This window comes from Ambystoma mexicanum, chromosome 4q (assembly GCF_040938575.1).
Source record: "Ambystoma mexicanum isolate Mex_15411 chromosome 4q, UKY_AmexF1_1, whole genome shotgun sequence".
Taxonomy (NCBI): Eukaryota; Metazoa; Chordata; class Amphibia; order Caudata; family Ambystomatidae; genus Ambystoma; species Ambystoma mexicanum.
In genome coordinates, this window is record NC_090928.1 from 61,275,770 (window position 1) to 61,292,371 (window position 16,602).

Genomic DNA, 16,602 nt, shown 5'->3' on the forward strand with positions numbered 1-16,602 from the left:
TGTTAGCTGAAGGGGGACCCTCCCGGGCAGACTTCTGTAAAGGACAGAGAGAGTGCCACTCTCTCGAGGGTCTGAGGAAACTGGCCCTGTCCCAGGCACAAGGAGAAGTGCCTAGGACATTACAGGATTTATTGGGAGGGTGAGCTCCTTGTTACTGAGCCCACTAAGCCTGAACCTGGTGCCCTCAAGAGGTTGGTGGTACCCCAGGTTTACAGGCCCTTCCTACTGCATTTGGCGCATGAGGTGCCCTTGGCTGGTCATCTTGGTACCAAGAAGACTAAGCAGAGGCACTCTGCCCATTTCTACTGGCCTCGGATGGGAGTAAAAGTGGAGTACCACAGGACCTGCCCAACTTGTTAGTTGTCTGGCAACACTGGAGGCAGTGTCATTGCCCCACTGCAGCCATTGCCAGTGGTTGGCACACCATTTGAGAGGGTGGGCATCGACATTGTTGGCCCCTGGACCCTCCCACGTCAGGTGGACATCGGTTCATCCTGGTTTTGGTAAATCATGCCACCAAGTACCCTGAGGCTATACCCCTTCGGACTGTAACTGCCAAGGTGGTTGGCAGGGCTCTCCTGGGCATTTTAACCCATGTTTGATTCCCCAAGGAGGTTGTCTCTGACCGAGGATCCAACTTCATGTCTAGTTACATGAAGACCATGTGGAAAGAGTGCGGAGTAACCTATAAGTTCTCCACCTCTTACCACCCCAGACCAATGGTCTGGTTGAGAGATTTAATAAAACTCTCAAGGGCATGATAGGTGCTTTGGAAGAGCCCCTACGGAGGAAATGGGATCTCCTCCTGCCATGCTTGCTGTTTGCTTACAGAGAGGTGTACTGCCCTCCCCCAAAAAGTGCACGAAACAACCATAAATCATCAATGCAATTATTGAGCAAGTACTTTGAACCAAAAAAAAACAACAGACACAATAACTCACAACCACACACTTTTAGAAGATAAATCAGCTCTTTACGGCTATTTGTTCAAAGCTCACAAATACATAGAAATAACTCATAAAAATAATAAGGTTATAAATAAAGAAGTCAAAAGGAAATACATCACCGTGAGCGTAACAGAATTCCTCATCTCATCCAGAAGCGGCTGGAAGACCCCGGGGACAGCCAGGCAGAGAGTACCACAGCTCACAGGAAGGCCAGACGTAAGTGTCCTTCTCTGGCTGAAGTCTCACCTGACCCCCTCCGTGCCTCCACATATATACACACTCCACAAAGGGGAGTTAATTCCCGAACATTCTGGAAATTGTACTTGCGCAGTTGAGGAACAGCCGTCGGTTGCCAGCTGGGTCAATCGAGAGCTCCCCCCAAGGAACGCAGGGCCTTCCTGCTCTAAAAACACGCTCCACGGAGAACAGTAGCAAGCCATAACAACGATAGCTTTCCCAGCAGAAATGACCTTGACCGCATACCAGGTTTGGAAAAGCATGTTTGTCTCAGCACTGTGAATCTAACACTTCAGCAAAATGTGTGCAGCCTTTCACTGCGGTATGAAGTAAATATCCAACATGGCTTCGAGCGCTTCCAGAATGCATTGCGCGCCCGGGCCATTTTGAATCAAGCATAAATCAAGCATAACAAGAGGTACCTCAAGAGGGTGTTGGTTTCAGCCCCTTTGAGTTACTCTTTGGACATCCCGTGAGGGGGCCCCTTGCCTTGATCAAAGAAGGTTTGGAAGCCACCCCTCCAGGTCCTGCCAAGCAAGTGGGGGACTATGTGTTAGGCCTCAGACGGAGGATGACACAGATGATGGGTCAGGCAACAGCGAATCTCAAGGCCAGCCAGGAATTGAACAAATACTGGCATGACCTTAAATCATCGCAAGTGGATTGGACTCCGGGACAGGAGGTCCTCGTGGTGGAGCCTACCAAGCCTCGGGCATTGGCAGATAAATGGACTGGACCCTTCAGGATAATCTCCAAGATGGTCGAGGTCAATTATCTGGTTGACATGGGAATCCCAGGGGTAGCCCCTCAGGTATTCCATGTTAATAGGCTCAAGCCTTTCCACAGGCGAGCCGAAGTCTCTTGTCTCTTGCTGGCTTCAGAGCAAGAAGAGGGTGACAGTGAGCCCCTTCCTGATTTGCTATATAGCAACCCTCAGGATGGCTCAGTGGAGGGAGTGCAGCATTGACAACAGAGCAGCAGAGGGCCTGCAGGGCTTTGCTCCAGCAGTATGCCTCTCTGTTTTCGCTGACGCCAGGCCTTACACCGTGGTGTAAGCACGAGATTGACACTGGTGACAGCGTGCCTGTCAAGAGCAGGAGCTACCGAATGTCAGATACTGTTAAGAACCACATCCAGGCTGAGGTCACCAAGATGTTGGATCTGGGTGTTATTGAACCCTCAACCAGTCCCTGGTCCAGTCCCGTGGTCCTTGTCCCCAAGGCAAGTTCCCAGGCAGGTACCAAGGATTGGAGGTTCTGTGTGGACTACCGAGGAGTCAATGCCGTCACCAAAATTGACGTGCACCCATTGCCCCGGGCTGATGAGCTCGTGGACACCATAGGTGCTGCCAAATTTGTGAGCACCTTTCACCTCACCTCAGGCTATTGGCAAATAGCTCTGACGGATTATGCCAAGGAAAAGACGGCATTCTCGACACCAGAGGGACTCTACCAGTTTAGTGTTATGCCTTTTAGGTTGAATTGGTCAATCATGCTCTCAGTGGGATAGAAGCCTTTTGTGTGGCTTACTTAGACGACATTGCCGTCTACAGTTCCACTTGGGAAGAGAACTTGACACACCTGGGTAAGGTGTTGCAGCCCTTGAAAAGGGCTAACCTCACTATCAAGGCCACCAAGTGCCAGATAGCTCAGGGGAAAGTCACATATCTTGGTCATGAGGTAGGAGGGTGTCAAATCCAACCTCTCCCCAGTAAGGTACAGGATGTACAGGACTGGGAGACTCCCACTACTCAAACCTAGGTGAGAGCCTTTTTGGGCCTCACTGGGTATTATCGCAATTTCATGGCGGACTATGGAACCATAGCTGCACCACTGACAGCTCTGACTTCACCCAAACAACCTAGGAAGGTTCATTGGACAGAAGACTGTCAGAGGGCCTTTGATGGCTTGAAAGAAAGTCTGTGTAGGGCACCTGTGTTGTGTGCGCCTGACTACAGCCGACCCTTTATCATCCAGACGGATGCCTGCGACACCGGAATTGGAGCTGTCTTGTCCCAGTTAGATGACAAAGGGAGAGAACATCTTATCATATTCATCAGTAGACAACTCAAGGGTAGAGAACTTAGGTGGGCTACTGTTGAAAAGGAATGTCTTAGTATAGGTTGGAGCCTTAGGCGTTTTAGGCCCTACCTTACGGGTCTACCTTCAAGGTCCAAACAGATCATAAGCCCCTGAAGTGGCTTATGCAGTTGAAGGGTGAGAACCCGAAACTGCTCAGGTGGTCCATTAGCCTGCAAGGGCTAGACTTCACCATAGAGCACAGACCAGCGAAGAGTCACGATAATGCAGATGGCCTTTCCAGAAGGTATGTTGACCGTCTGGATGAGGGTGTCTATCCCGTGGGAGATTAGGCACCCTCCACCTCAGTCTGGGGGGGTGACTGTGATGCTGGAAATGCATCCGAGGGACAGGGCCCCCGTATCCTTGTCCTTTACTGCTTTTTATCATGTGTTCTGTTGTGTTTTCCGCGCAGGAGTTCATGTGGGACTCCTGGCGGTGCAGCTCTCTCTCTTTTGGTTTGGTGAACGGACCCGTGGGATACCGTTATAGCACCCATGGGAGGGGGGTACAAACCTGTGCCCCTAGTGTATGTTTTTGGGCAACTGTGGGTGGCCCGCAGAGCAGGGTATGGGATGGTGGCAGCTCCATGCTGAATTTGACAGGTGCGGGAGTATCCTCCATTTTGGGATACCCCGGCCCTGCCATTGGGATCTGTTGATTCCTGATGGAAAACAAAATGGCCCCTGTGGCCTCTTGCTTTCTTTTATCTATTACCTTGTTTTCCCAAAGTCCTGGGAAGCCCTGGCTCTGTCCCTTCCCCCTGACTGGCTGTTGGGTGGATGTGCCATATATGGTGTTGTTGTGAAGGTCCGGCCAGACTAGCTGGGGCCTTCCCAGTGACTGTATGTTGTGGGTTCCTCCTGTGGGTGGGACCTGGGTGAATGGAGTGTGTGACCAATATGCACTTCTTGTTGTGGTTGTCTGGGTTCTGTATGAGAGACAAAGACTGACACAGCCCTGCCCGAAATTGGCCTGAATGCAGTGTGTAGTGTTGAATGACTGGGTACTTGTCCCAATCCACATTCTTTGTTGTGAGTGTCTGAGCGGTAGGAGGATGGCCTGAATGCACTGCGTGCCTGATTGGCTGACTGACTGCATGAATGCCCTTCTGGATGATTGGCTGCTGAGTGTGACCTAGCAGTGTGGATGGGAGACAGAATAGTATATCTGGGGACCTCTCACCACTGGAAATTGTTCAGAAGCTGAAGTCCACTACGACGAGTAACTGGAGTAACTGAAGCTTGACCTTGAAGCCCTGCTGGAAGAGAAGAATTGCTGTTGCTCTCCTTCACAATCTGAAAGCTGCTGTGTCTCCAAGGACTGACCCAGAGAGCACCTTGTAAGGTGCCCTCTTCCCGAGCTACGAGGGACTATCGTGCACCGCTGCTCTTTGCCAACGCTCCCTGGTAGACAGGCCTACGACAGGCTGCCGACCGGAGATGGGGACTGCCGCGGAATCCATAAGAGAAGCACCCGGACTGTTGTCTGCCACTGTCAACGACCGCCGTCGCCGACCGGAGCCGCCGTGCTCCTGTTTGCCTGAGAACTTCCTTTGATCATTGGACACTCTGGTCTGCATCGTTGCCCGCTTTATCCCGCTGGAGAAGGCCCGACCGTCGATGCACCGAGGAGCATCCGCCGGTGGGTTTCCCGCCACATAAAAGACCACAGAGACGCTGGCGACTCGACGCCCTTGCTGGGCCACAGTTCTTCATCCTCTCTTTGCGGTCCAGAACTATCGTCACCGATGTGCCCCGCACGCCTCTTCGTTGCAGGACGCCAACGCTCCGTCGTCGACGAGCACCGCTAGGAACGAAGCTGCCACTTCACCGCCGTAGTTCAACCTGTTCTCCGTCGGACGTTCGACGACCCGTGACTCCTGCCTTAAAGGGAGAGCACTCAAGAAGGGCCGTCGATTCCCTGACGCCGAACGCCGAGTTCCTCGTCGCCTCTCGACAATCCGTGGCTCCTGCTTTAAAGGGAGTCACTCAAGAAGGATCCTTCGACGCGTCTGCGAAGAACTCTACTCCACCAGGTACATTGGGGGGGTAAAACCTTAATAGGAGGAAATAAGACTATTAAACAATATATGGACTGGGCTTGTGTTATATATCTTTATTTACAGGTTGCCCAGGTGGGGGGATCTCCACAGAGAACTGTGCCTAATGGTAGGGGTCAGAAATATGCCTATTGTTTCAACCATCTTGCGTTCCTTCCTATCTCTATTGCTGGTTTCGTCGTTATTGATCTGTGTGACATTTTAACCGTACAGTTGATGCACTTTAGTGAGATTTGATAACATTGGTGGTACCACTTTAGAATTGTATATATTTATCATTGTTGATTTCCGAGTACAAAGTGCGTTATTATGATCGTGTACATACCTTTGAATATTAATTATATAAAGACTGTGTTTTCAGTAATACACTGTGTGGACATTCCTTTGTGGGGGTTCGGGGACTACACTGTACTTAAGAACCAGCCTGCATCACCTCCCGAGAAGCTAAGCCTTGATTGCTCGTCCATTGCTACCAATTGAGAATCTTGGCTGGGGTCCTCTGTGCCTCTCCTGTACCATATAGAGAGCGGAAGTACAGGCAACCCCCACCAGTATCTTCACACCGGGCCATTCATGTTGCTAAAAGCAGCCAGGTGCTCCAGGCAGGCACAGGAGGCCAGGCAAGGGTGCAGGGACGCTCCGCGGATCATGTTGGTACGATGGACTGGTCCTTCTTGTACATGCAGGTCAGGAGGAAATAGGCAGTGCCAGAGAGTTACGAGGCAAGTCCACCACCGAAGTGAACAAAGGAAAGACAGAAGTTCGGACTTAGGATGCGGGCCTCGTGATGGGAGCCGGCTTCGCCTCCCGGCTTGAAGCCGGCTTCCCATATGCAGCAGGGCTGGGCCAATCATGTTGCTGAAAGCAGCCAGGTGCTCCAGGCAAGCACAGGAGGATAGGCAAGATTGCAGGGACGCCCCGGCGGCCATGTTTGTACGAAGGACTGGTCCTTCTTGTAGATGGAGGTCAGGAGGGAACAGGCAGTGCCAGAGATCTACAAGGCACATCCTCCACCGACGCGAACAAAGGAAAGACAGGAGTTCGGCCTTAGGATGCAGGCCTTGTGATGGGAGCCGGCTTCGCCTCCTGGATTGAAGCCAGCTTCCCATTTGCAGCAGTGCCGGGCCAATCATGTTGCTGAAAGCATCCAGGTGCTCCAAGCAGGCACAGGTTGGGGTGCAGGGACGCTCCGGCGACCATGTTGGTACGCAGGACTGGTCCTTCTTCGAAATGCAGGTCAGGTGGGAATGGGCAATGCCAGAGAGCTACGAGGCAAGTCCACCACCGAAGTGAACAAAGGAAAGACAGGAGTTGGCCCTTAGGATGCGGGCCTCGTGATGGGAGCCGGCTTCGCCTCCCGGCTTGAAGCCGGCTTCCCATATGCAGCAAGGCTGGGCCAATCATGTTGCTGAAAGCAGTCAGGTGCTCCAGGCAAGCACAGGAGGACAGGAAAGATTGCAGGGACGCTCCGGTGGCCATGTTGGTACGAAGGACTGGTCCATCTTGTAGATGGAGGTCAGGAGGGAACAGGCAGTGCTAGAGAGCTACAAGACACATCCTCCACTGAAGAGAACAAAGGAAAGACAGGAGTTCGGCCTTAGGATGCAGGCCTTGTGATGGGAGCCGGCTTCGCCTCCTGGCTTGAAGCCAGCTTCCCATTTTCAGCGGTGCTGGCCCAATCATGTTGCTGAAAGCCGCCAGGTGCTCGCGGCAGGCACAGGAGGCCAGGTAAGGGTGCAGGGACGCTCCCGCGGCCATGTTGGTTCGAAGGACTGGTCCTTCTTCTAGATGCAGGTCAGGTTGGAATAGGCAGTGCCAGAGAGCTACTAGGCACATCGTCCACCGACAAGAACAAAGGAAAGACATGAGTTGGGCCTAAGGATGCGGGCCTTATGATGGGAGTCGGCTTCGCCTCCCGGCTTAAAGCCAGCTTTCCATTTGCAGCGGTGCCGGGCAAATCATGTTGCTGAAAGCAGCCAGGTGCTCCAGGCAGGCACAGGGGGCCAGGCAAGGGTGCAGGGACGCTCAGGCGGCCATGTTGGTACGGAGGACTGGTCCTTCTTGTAGATGCAGGTCAGGAGGGAATAGGCTGTGCCAGAGAGCTACGAGGCACATCCTTCACCGACGCGAACAAAGGAAAGACACTAGCCTATCTACAAGTGCCAGCATACAACTTGTTAATGTCACAGGTGACACAGGTTCCCTTTCAGACACACAACCAGATGAAATAACAATTTTCATCTGAGCTCGAGACCAAGAAGCAGCAACCTCTGCAATCCTCTGGGAAACCTTTGAGCGCCTTCTGTTGTACGTGACTTTTTATATTTTTCTTCCACATTTGTTACGGAAAGTAAACATTTTGAACCTCAAACTACTAACTAAATGTATTTATTTGAGGGGTGTTTGCAGCCAAAAATGCTTCTTCTGTATAGTTTACAATTAAATCATATAGTTTGGACGGATACATATAAAAAGAAATATGTTAAGTCCACACATTATTCTTACACATTTCTTTAGAAACATGTATGATAAAGTCAAGAGCCCTGATTATCTATGTGATATATTACCTCCATTTCTCTCCTTCTTGTCAAAGTACTTACTTTTGCAGCCCCGCCTTAAATGACAGTAACCTTTATCCAATTACAATATTGCAGTAACCATTTTCTGTCCTCCAGAAAGGGATAGCAGCAGTGCATGACTTTGAGGGGCAACACTGGTGGCAGTGTGTGTACTCTCCCCTGCACACGGGCGTCGGGAACCGAAAACATTGTGCTTTAGTCGTACCAGGCTCTCTGCTAGGCAAAGGGACCCAGATTAGGACGGGATAGATGCGTGCATCCTCTCTATCATTGTTGGCATTGAAGGGGGTGTCTATGTTGACAGCAAAGGACAGGGAATCACCCTGCGTCTGAACACTGGTAAGGATGGCCTAGCTGGCTTCAGGACTCACCACAGTTACCTTCAGTGATGCTAATGGAAGAAGTCGGTGGCGGTTTTGCTGTTACTTGGAGCCGCACACTGTGCAGCTCTTCTCAGAAGTCATGAGCTTCATACATGCCAACATTCTGTGACCAAAAATCTGTAGGAATCTTAAAGTTTCAAAAATAGTAAAAACCATAATGATGACATCACAGGAAATGTCACATCAATTTTACCCAATGAAATGGCATAGAAATACATCTGGTGGTTAATAAACTCTTGCTATCACCAGATGCCCGGGCAGGAGGGAGCTGAAACATGAAATAGCCACTGAAAAGCTATACATCCTTTCATGTCAGCAAGTGCCTGCTGTGGGGGAACGGGTGTGAAAAGGCAACACAGTGATTACACTTCTCTATACTCCATGGGAAGTGACGGCCGCAATGTTTCCCGCAAATGCAGCTTGTAAGCCGTGCTGCAAAGTGCAGTTTTAAAGCCCCAGAACTATAAAGAGAAATATAGTGCTGTGTTATTGCAGACTGGCAACATGGGGCAGTTTGCTGGGGTCAGAGAAGTACCGTACTCAGGCCCCTTCTCACACTCTTCACGTCCCTACATGTGCCAGTGAGACAAAAGCCGCCCTGGACACTCGACATCCCCATTTCAGTGAAAGGGAACTCTGTCATGTCAGCATTATTCGTGCCAGATACTAGAAAGAGTCTGCCTTCGGGTTCCACTCCCTGTAGGTGGGACGGGGGGAGATGTTCGAAATTGTGCAAAGTTTTAATGAACCCTTGCGCTCCAGTGCCTGATGGCATTTGTTCACCCATGGGCAAACATTTATGGCCTTAGATGTAAGCTGCTCGGACTGTGCAAAGTTTGGTTGTGGGACTTTGTTTACACACTTGACTTGTGTAGTGTACTGACACAACCTGCCCATATCATTTATTGTTGTCATTAAACAAGCCTAAGTAATTTACCACACCTGCAGAGATCACTGGAGAGCAGTGGCGGATTAAACCCTGTGGAGGCCGCTAAGCAGTCAAAATATTGCCCCCCACTCACAAAAAATAATTGAGAAACGTATTTCATGCATATCTGTTATTGGTGGCGAATATTTAATTTCTGTGTTGTGTGACTGCAAAATGCTGCTTTCTGATAAACTCTGCCGGAATATTGGATGCAGATGGGAGTCTGGGAGATCGCTGGGTTTGAATTTGCCTGGCTTGCTCAGCGGATCGCATCTAGGGGCGCGCAGAATTGGCAGGTGCCAGGCCGCCAGACAGTGGGACACCACTTTGATAATTACATGAGGAAGAAGAAGGGCTTTGGCGAAGCGGGCGGAGTGTGTCCCTTATGGGTAGGGAGAGAGATGCAGTGGGGGGTAGGGGGGCGGGTCAGGGACAGGGAGCCCTGTGGTGAGCGACACACAGCGGGCAGGAGTAGAGGCAGTGGCTTCTGTCCCTCTTTCATCTTCACTTCTTCCTGCTCACATGCTCTTGCCTTCTTACTTCTCACAGTTGCTCTTTATCTCTCCCAACCTGTTCCCTCCACTCATTCCAATCTCTAACCCTCTCCTCTTAGCTGGCTGTGTTGTCTCCTCTGCAACCTTTTCACCCAGTGGATTCTCCCTTTCTCGCCTCACTTTTGCTCGTCCTCTGATGACGAATTAGTACTAATACCCCTGCTGGTGGCGGTGCTCCTGGGCCTGCCTCGCTGCCCGTGCGCTCCAGCCAGGATGTGTCTTAGACTCACCGAGTCTGCGCTTGGGGCCTAGCTGGCACACTCAAACACGAAAGTAGAAACTGAAAAAAATTGAAAATGCTGCAAGTCGGACTCAGCAGGGAGGGATCCACACGCAGACAAGGGAGACAGAGACCAATATGATTTCTTTAAAATGCGAACGCGGCACAGGGGTTGCTAATTAAATACAACATTCTATTTAATCCAAATTAAATACCAAATCCAATGGGCACAGGCCTCCAAAAGGAGTGGGGCCCATAGGCCGGTACCTACTTGGCCTAATGGGTAATCCGGCACTGTTGGAGACAACGGTTTCCAGCTAGCAGCTGTATGTATTTACAGCAGAGCTGAGCACACAGTGACTGAACACATTCAGAAGAATTTGGTGAGACACAGACCACTTTCTCGCAGCTCACAGCACAATGAGGCAGGCAGCACTGAGAGAGGCACGGGATGGCAGGAGTCACGCTGTTGCTCTAACACTGCCTGAACCTCAGGGTGAGAAGGGCATAGTTGAGTGTCTGTTTCACGTGGCCAGGCAGTGCAATGTCATCATTCAAAACAATAGGCCATTAATACGCCCACCTTCAGGATATTGCTCTTGGCCTCAGGCATCCAGGCCTACTGGAGCTATGATAAATGAAAAATCGGTAGGTTTTGACAGGAATATTGGTAAACAGTAGGACTGCTTAAAAAGCAGTATCCTACTGCCTGAATCAGTGGAGTTGGCAAGTACGGAGCTGCTTGGTGCCGGTTGATTAATGTTTGGCTCGGGAAGGAGGGCACCCCATTCCCGGGTGCAGGTAAGCAGCATTTTGCACTACTCTAATGGGGCAGCCATCTGGAAATGGGCTTGCCCAGTTTCCTCACAATGCACTACTTCTACAGGGTACTGGGCTGGAGGTTGACTTACACTGTACCCCAGTTCTCCTGCAGAATATACTTTCATCTCATCTGCAACGGAAGAGCCCATTATGTCAAAAAGAAATAAGAACAGTCTCTTTAATAACACTGCTACAGAACAATGTCCAAAAATCTTTCCACCTATTCCTAATATTGAAATCTGTAAAACTGGGTCTAATACCTGGAAGCCAATACAGTGTGAATCATATCAATGAAACATCAAGAAACTAATTTCATTTCATTGTGTCATTCACCGAGTGCTCACAGATGTAATTCTTCTTATTGGTACAAACAGTTTCTTCTCTAGACATAATGTCCCATTGGTGACATCTTCCCCCATTCAAGGGTCTCTTGAAAAAAACTCTGCTGTGACAAGAATACGTACTGATTTTGGGTTTCATTACTTCCTCCTTATTCCTGTTATATACAAATAAAAATCATGCCAACTACACAAAACAGTGGTCCAACTAAAACTGCACAGACCCCCACTCCATACCCCTCATCTGAATCAAAAAGGACTAGAGAAGTTAATGCTGCAGCCCAAACACTCACAGGTTGTATCTTCACAATGAGGAGAGACCTAGCTATGGCTATCACTGTCCTTGGAGTGAGAAAAGAACATCTTGAGAACCAGAGCTACACCATGAGACATTCACCAAAGACATTTTCTACTACATTGGAGTTCTACACAAAGAAAACCAGGAGTTGATTTTATCCTCTTGCCCTGGCTCTTTAACATAGACCTTGCTCAGCTGGCACTCCTCATCTCCTCCTTCTCCACCAACATCCAGTGCTATGAAGATGAAACTCAACTCTTTTTCAGACTTCCTCTGGACTCACTCGCACCTTCCTTCATCCATGACTGCCTATCTGCCATCCAGGCATGGTGCAATCCCAACGATCTCTGCCTCAATGCCAGCAAAACTGAGATCCTTCCGATTGTGACCCCTGCTCCCTCTTTCTTCCCTTCTCTCTGGCCAACCACCTTGGGCTCTCCCTGTGCTCCTTCTTCTGAAGCCAAGAAGTCCCACTTTCAACTGTTCGCTCTCAAAGGAATTCTCCCTTTTCTCACTTTCCCCAGAAGCTCAATGTTTCTCGAACGCAAAATGGTTTATCTCGCTAGTGAGGCTGCTTCACTGCAAAAATACAATGTTTATGAAGGGGGAATAGTTGTATTTTGCGCCAACAAAGGTTTTCAAGAAGATTATGCCAGTTGGTTGATAATTAAATATTCTGCCAATGCTGGTCTTTGATCAAAATGAGAGATGTTTATTTTCAGACTCTCTGCTAACACCCTCTCAGGGGCCTGGTTAATATTGTTCTACTTCCTTTATGTTTATACAAAAATCCTCTGAGGTCTGCCTGGCTAGCTGCTCACAAACAGGTTTTTCTAACAATTTGCAGTCTAGAAGAGCTGGCACAAAGCGATTCCACACTTGTAAATTTTAGGATAGATGTCATGCATAATGATTTATCCCCGTAGTGAGGCTGATTCACTGCAAAATACAATGTTTATAAAGGGGGCATAGTTGTATTTTGCGCCAACAAAAGTTTTCAAGAAGATTATGCCAGTTGGTTGATAATGAAATAATTTGCCAATTCTGGTCTTTGATCAAAATTAGAGATGTTTATTTTCATACTCTCTGTCAACAAACTCTTGGGGGCCTGGTTAATATTATTCTATTTCCTTTATGTTTAGAGACAAATCATGAGGGTTCTGCCTGGCTAGCTGCTCACAAACAGGTTTTCTAACAATTTGCAGTCTAGAGTAGCTGGCACATGGCGATTCCACACTTGTAAATTTTAGGATAGTTGTCATGCAAAAGGGTTTATCCCACTAGTGAGGCTGCTTCACTGCAAAAATACAATGTTTATAAAGGAGGAATAATTGTATTTTGCGCAGAGAAATGTTTTCAACAAGATTATGCCAGTTGGTTAATAATGAAATAATTTGCCAATGCTGGTCTTTGATCAAAATGAGAGATGTTTATTTTCAGACTCTCTGTTAACACACTCTCGTGGGCTTGGTTACTATTATTCTACTTCCTTTATGTTTATAGATAAATCCTGTGGGTTCTGCCTGGCTAGCTGCTCACGAACAGTTTTTTCTAACGCCTCTTGCCCGCACAAAAACACTTCCAGGCTTATAAACATGTGCCATCCCGCATGGGAGGCCCGAGAGAATAATCTGGGAGGTGGGGTTGTTGTGGGTCTGGTCGGGCAGCACCGTCGTGCTGAAGAGCTAGAACATGGCGATTCCACACTTGGAAATTTTAGGATAGTTGTCATGCAAAATGGTTCATCCCGCTAGTGAGGCTGCTTTGCTGCAAAAATACAATGTTTATAAAGGAGGGATGGTGGTATTTTGCGCAAAGGAATGTTTTCAAGAAGATTATGCCAGTTGGTTAATAATGAAATAATTTGCCAATGCTGGTCTTTGATCAAAATGAGAGATGTTTATTTTCAGACTCTCTGATAAACTCTCCGGGGCTTGGTTAATATTATTCCACTTCCTTTATGTTTATAGACAAATCCTGTGGTTCTGCCTGGTTAGCTGCTCACACACATGTTTTTCTAACAATTTACAGTCTAGAGGAGCTGGCACATGGCAATTCCACACTTGTAAATTTTAGGATAGTTGTCATGCAAAATGGTTTATCCCGCTAGTGAGGCTGCTTCACTGCAAAAATACAATGTTTATAAAGGAGTTGTATTTTGCGCAAAGAAATGTTTTCAAGAAGATTATGCCAGTTGGTTGATACTTAAATAATTTGCCACTGCTGGTCTTTGATCAAAATGAGAGATGTTTATTTCCAGAATCTCTGTTAGCAAACACTTGGGGGCCTGGTTAATATTATTCTATTTTCTTTATGTTTAGAGACAAATCATGAGGGGTCTGCCTGGCTAGCTGCTCACAAACAGGTTTTCTAACAATTTGCAGTCTAGAGTAGCTGGCACATGGCGATTCCACACTTGGAAATTTTAGGATAGTTGTCATGCAAAATGGTTTATCCCGCTAGTGAGGCTGCTTCACTGCAAAAATACAATGTTTATAAAGGAGGGATGGTGGTATTTTGCGCAAAGGAATGTTTTCAAGAAGATTATGCCAGTTGGTTAATAATGAAATAATTTGCCAATGCTGGTCTTTGATCAAAATGAGAGATGTTTATTTTCAGACTCTGATAACAAACTCTCCGGGGTTTGGTTAATATTATTCTATTTCCTTTATGTTTATAGACTAATCTTGTGGATTCTGACTGGGTAGCTGCTCACGAACAGGTTTTTCTAACAATTTGCAATCTAGAGGAGCTGGCACATGGCGATTCCACACTTGTAAATTTTAGGATAGTTGTCCATCAAAATGGTTCATCCCGCTAGTGAGGCTGCTTCACTGCAAAAATACAATGTTTATAAACGGGGGATAGTTGTATTTTGTGCCAACACAGGTTTTCAAGAAGATTATGCCAATTGGATGATAAGTCAATACTTTGCCACTGCTGGTCTTTGATCAAAATGAGAGATGTTTATTTTCAGACTGTCTGCCAACAAACTCTCGGGGGCTTGGATAATATTATTCTACTTCCTTTATGTTTATAGACAAATCCTGTGGGTTCTGCCTGGCTAGCTGCTCACGAACAGATTTTCTAACAATTTGCAGTCTAGAAGAGCTGGCACATGGCGATCCCACACTTGTACATTTTAGGATAGGTGTCATGCAAAATGGTTTATCCCACTAGTGAGGCTGCTTCATTGTAAAAATGCAATGTTTATGCAGGGGGGATAGTTGTATTTTGTGCCAACACAGGTTTTCAAGAAGATTATGCCAGTTGGTTGATAATTAAATAATTTGCCACTGCTGGTCTTTGATCAAAATGAGAGATGTTTATTTTCAGACTGTCTGCCAACAAACTCTCCGGGGCTTGGTTAATACTATTCTACTTCCTTTATGTTTATAGACAAATACTGTGGGTTCTGCCTGGCTAGCTGCTCACGAACAGGTTTTCTAACAATTTGCAGTCTAGAGTAGCTGGCACATGGCGATTCCACACTTGTAAATTTTAGGATAGATGTCATGCATAATGGTTTATCCCCGTAGTGAGGCTGATTCACTGCAAAATACAATGTTTATAAAGGGGGCATAGTTGTATTTTGTGCCAACAAAGGTTTTCAAGAAGATTATGCCAGTTGGTTGATAATGAAATAATTTGCCAATTCTGGTCTTTGATCAAAATTAGAGATGTTTATTTTCAGACTCTCTGTCAACAAACTCTTGAGGGCCTGGTTAATATTATTCTATTTCCGTTATGTTTAGAGACAAATCATTTGGGTTCTGCCTGGCTAGCTGCTCACGAATAGGTTTTCTAACAATTTGCAGTCTAGAGTAGCTGGCACATGGCGATTCCACAATTGTAAATTTTAGGATAGTTGTCATGCAAAATGGTTTATCCCGCTAGTGAGGCTGCTTCACTGCAAAAAAACAATGTTTATAAAGGGGGGAGAGTTGCATTTTGCACCGCCAGAAGTTTACAAGAAGATTATGCCAGTTAGTTGATAAGAAAATAATTTCCCAATGGAGGTCTTCTATCAAAATTAGATATGTTTATTTTCAGACTCTCTGATAACAAACTCTAGGGGGCCTGGTTAACCCTTTAAATGCCAGCGACCAGCCGGCTCGTCGGTAAAAACCGCTCCAGGTTGCCACCGACGAGCCGGCTCGTCGGTGGCACTTAAGGGGTTAATGAGGGGGGAAATGCTGGCGGGTTTGGGCGGTGAATACCGCGATTTTAAAAAAAAACCCATTGGCACTGAGGGGGAACCTCAATGGCACTTAAGAGGTTAATAATATTCTACTTACTTTATTTTTATAAGCAAATCCTGTGTGTTCTGCCTGGCTTGCTACTCACGAATAGGTGTTTCTAACACCTCTTCCGCCGCACTAAAACGCTTCCAGGATTATAAACATGGGCCCTCCCGCATGGGAGGCCCGAGGGCATAATCTGGGAGGTGGGGTTGGTTGTTGTGGGTCCAGTCGGGCAGCACCTTTTAGGTGCTAAAGAGCTGGCACATGGCAATTCCACACTTGTAAATGTTAGGCTAGTTGTCATGCAAAATGGTTTATCCTGCTAGTGAGGCTGCTTCACTGCAAAAATACAATGTTTATATAGGAGGGATAATTGTATTTTGCGCAAAGAAATGTTTTCAACAAGATTATGCCAGTTGGTTAATAATAAAATAATTTGCCAATGCTGGTCTTTGATCAAAATGAGAGATGTTTATTTTCAGACTCTCTGTTAACACACTCTCGTGGGCTTGGTTACTATTATTCTACTTCCTTTATGTTTATAGATAAATCCTGTGGGTTCTGCCTGGCTAGCTGCTCACGAGCAGTTTTTTCTAATGCCTCTTGCCCGCACTAAAACACTTCCAGGCTTATAAACATGTCCCATCCCACATGGGAGGCCCGAGAGAATAATCTGGGAGGTGGGGTTGTTGTGGGTCTGGTCGGGCAGCACCTTTTAGGTGCTGAAGAGCTAGAACATGGCAATTCCACACTTGTACATTTTAGGATAGTTGTCATGCCAAGTGGTTTATCCCAATAGTGAGGCTGCTTCATTGCAAAAATTCAATGTTTATAAAGGGGGGATAGTTATATTTTGTGCCAAGAAAAGTTTTCAAGAAGATTATGCCAGTTGGTTGATACTTAAATAATTTG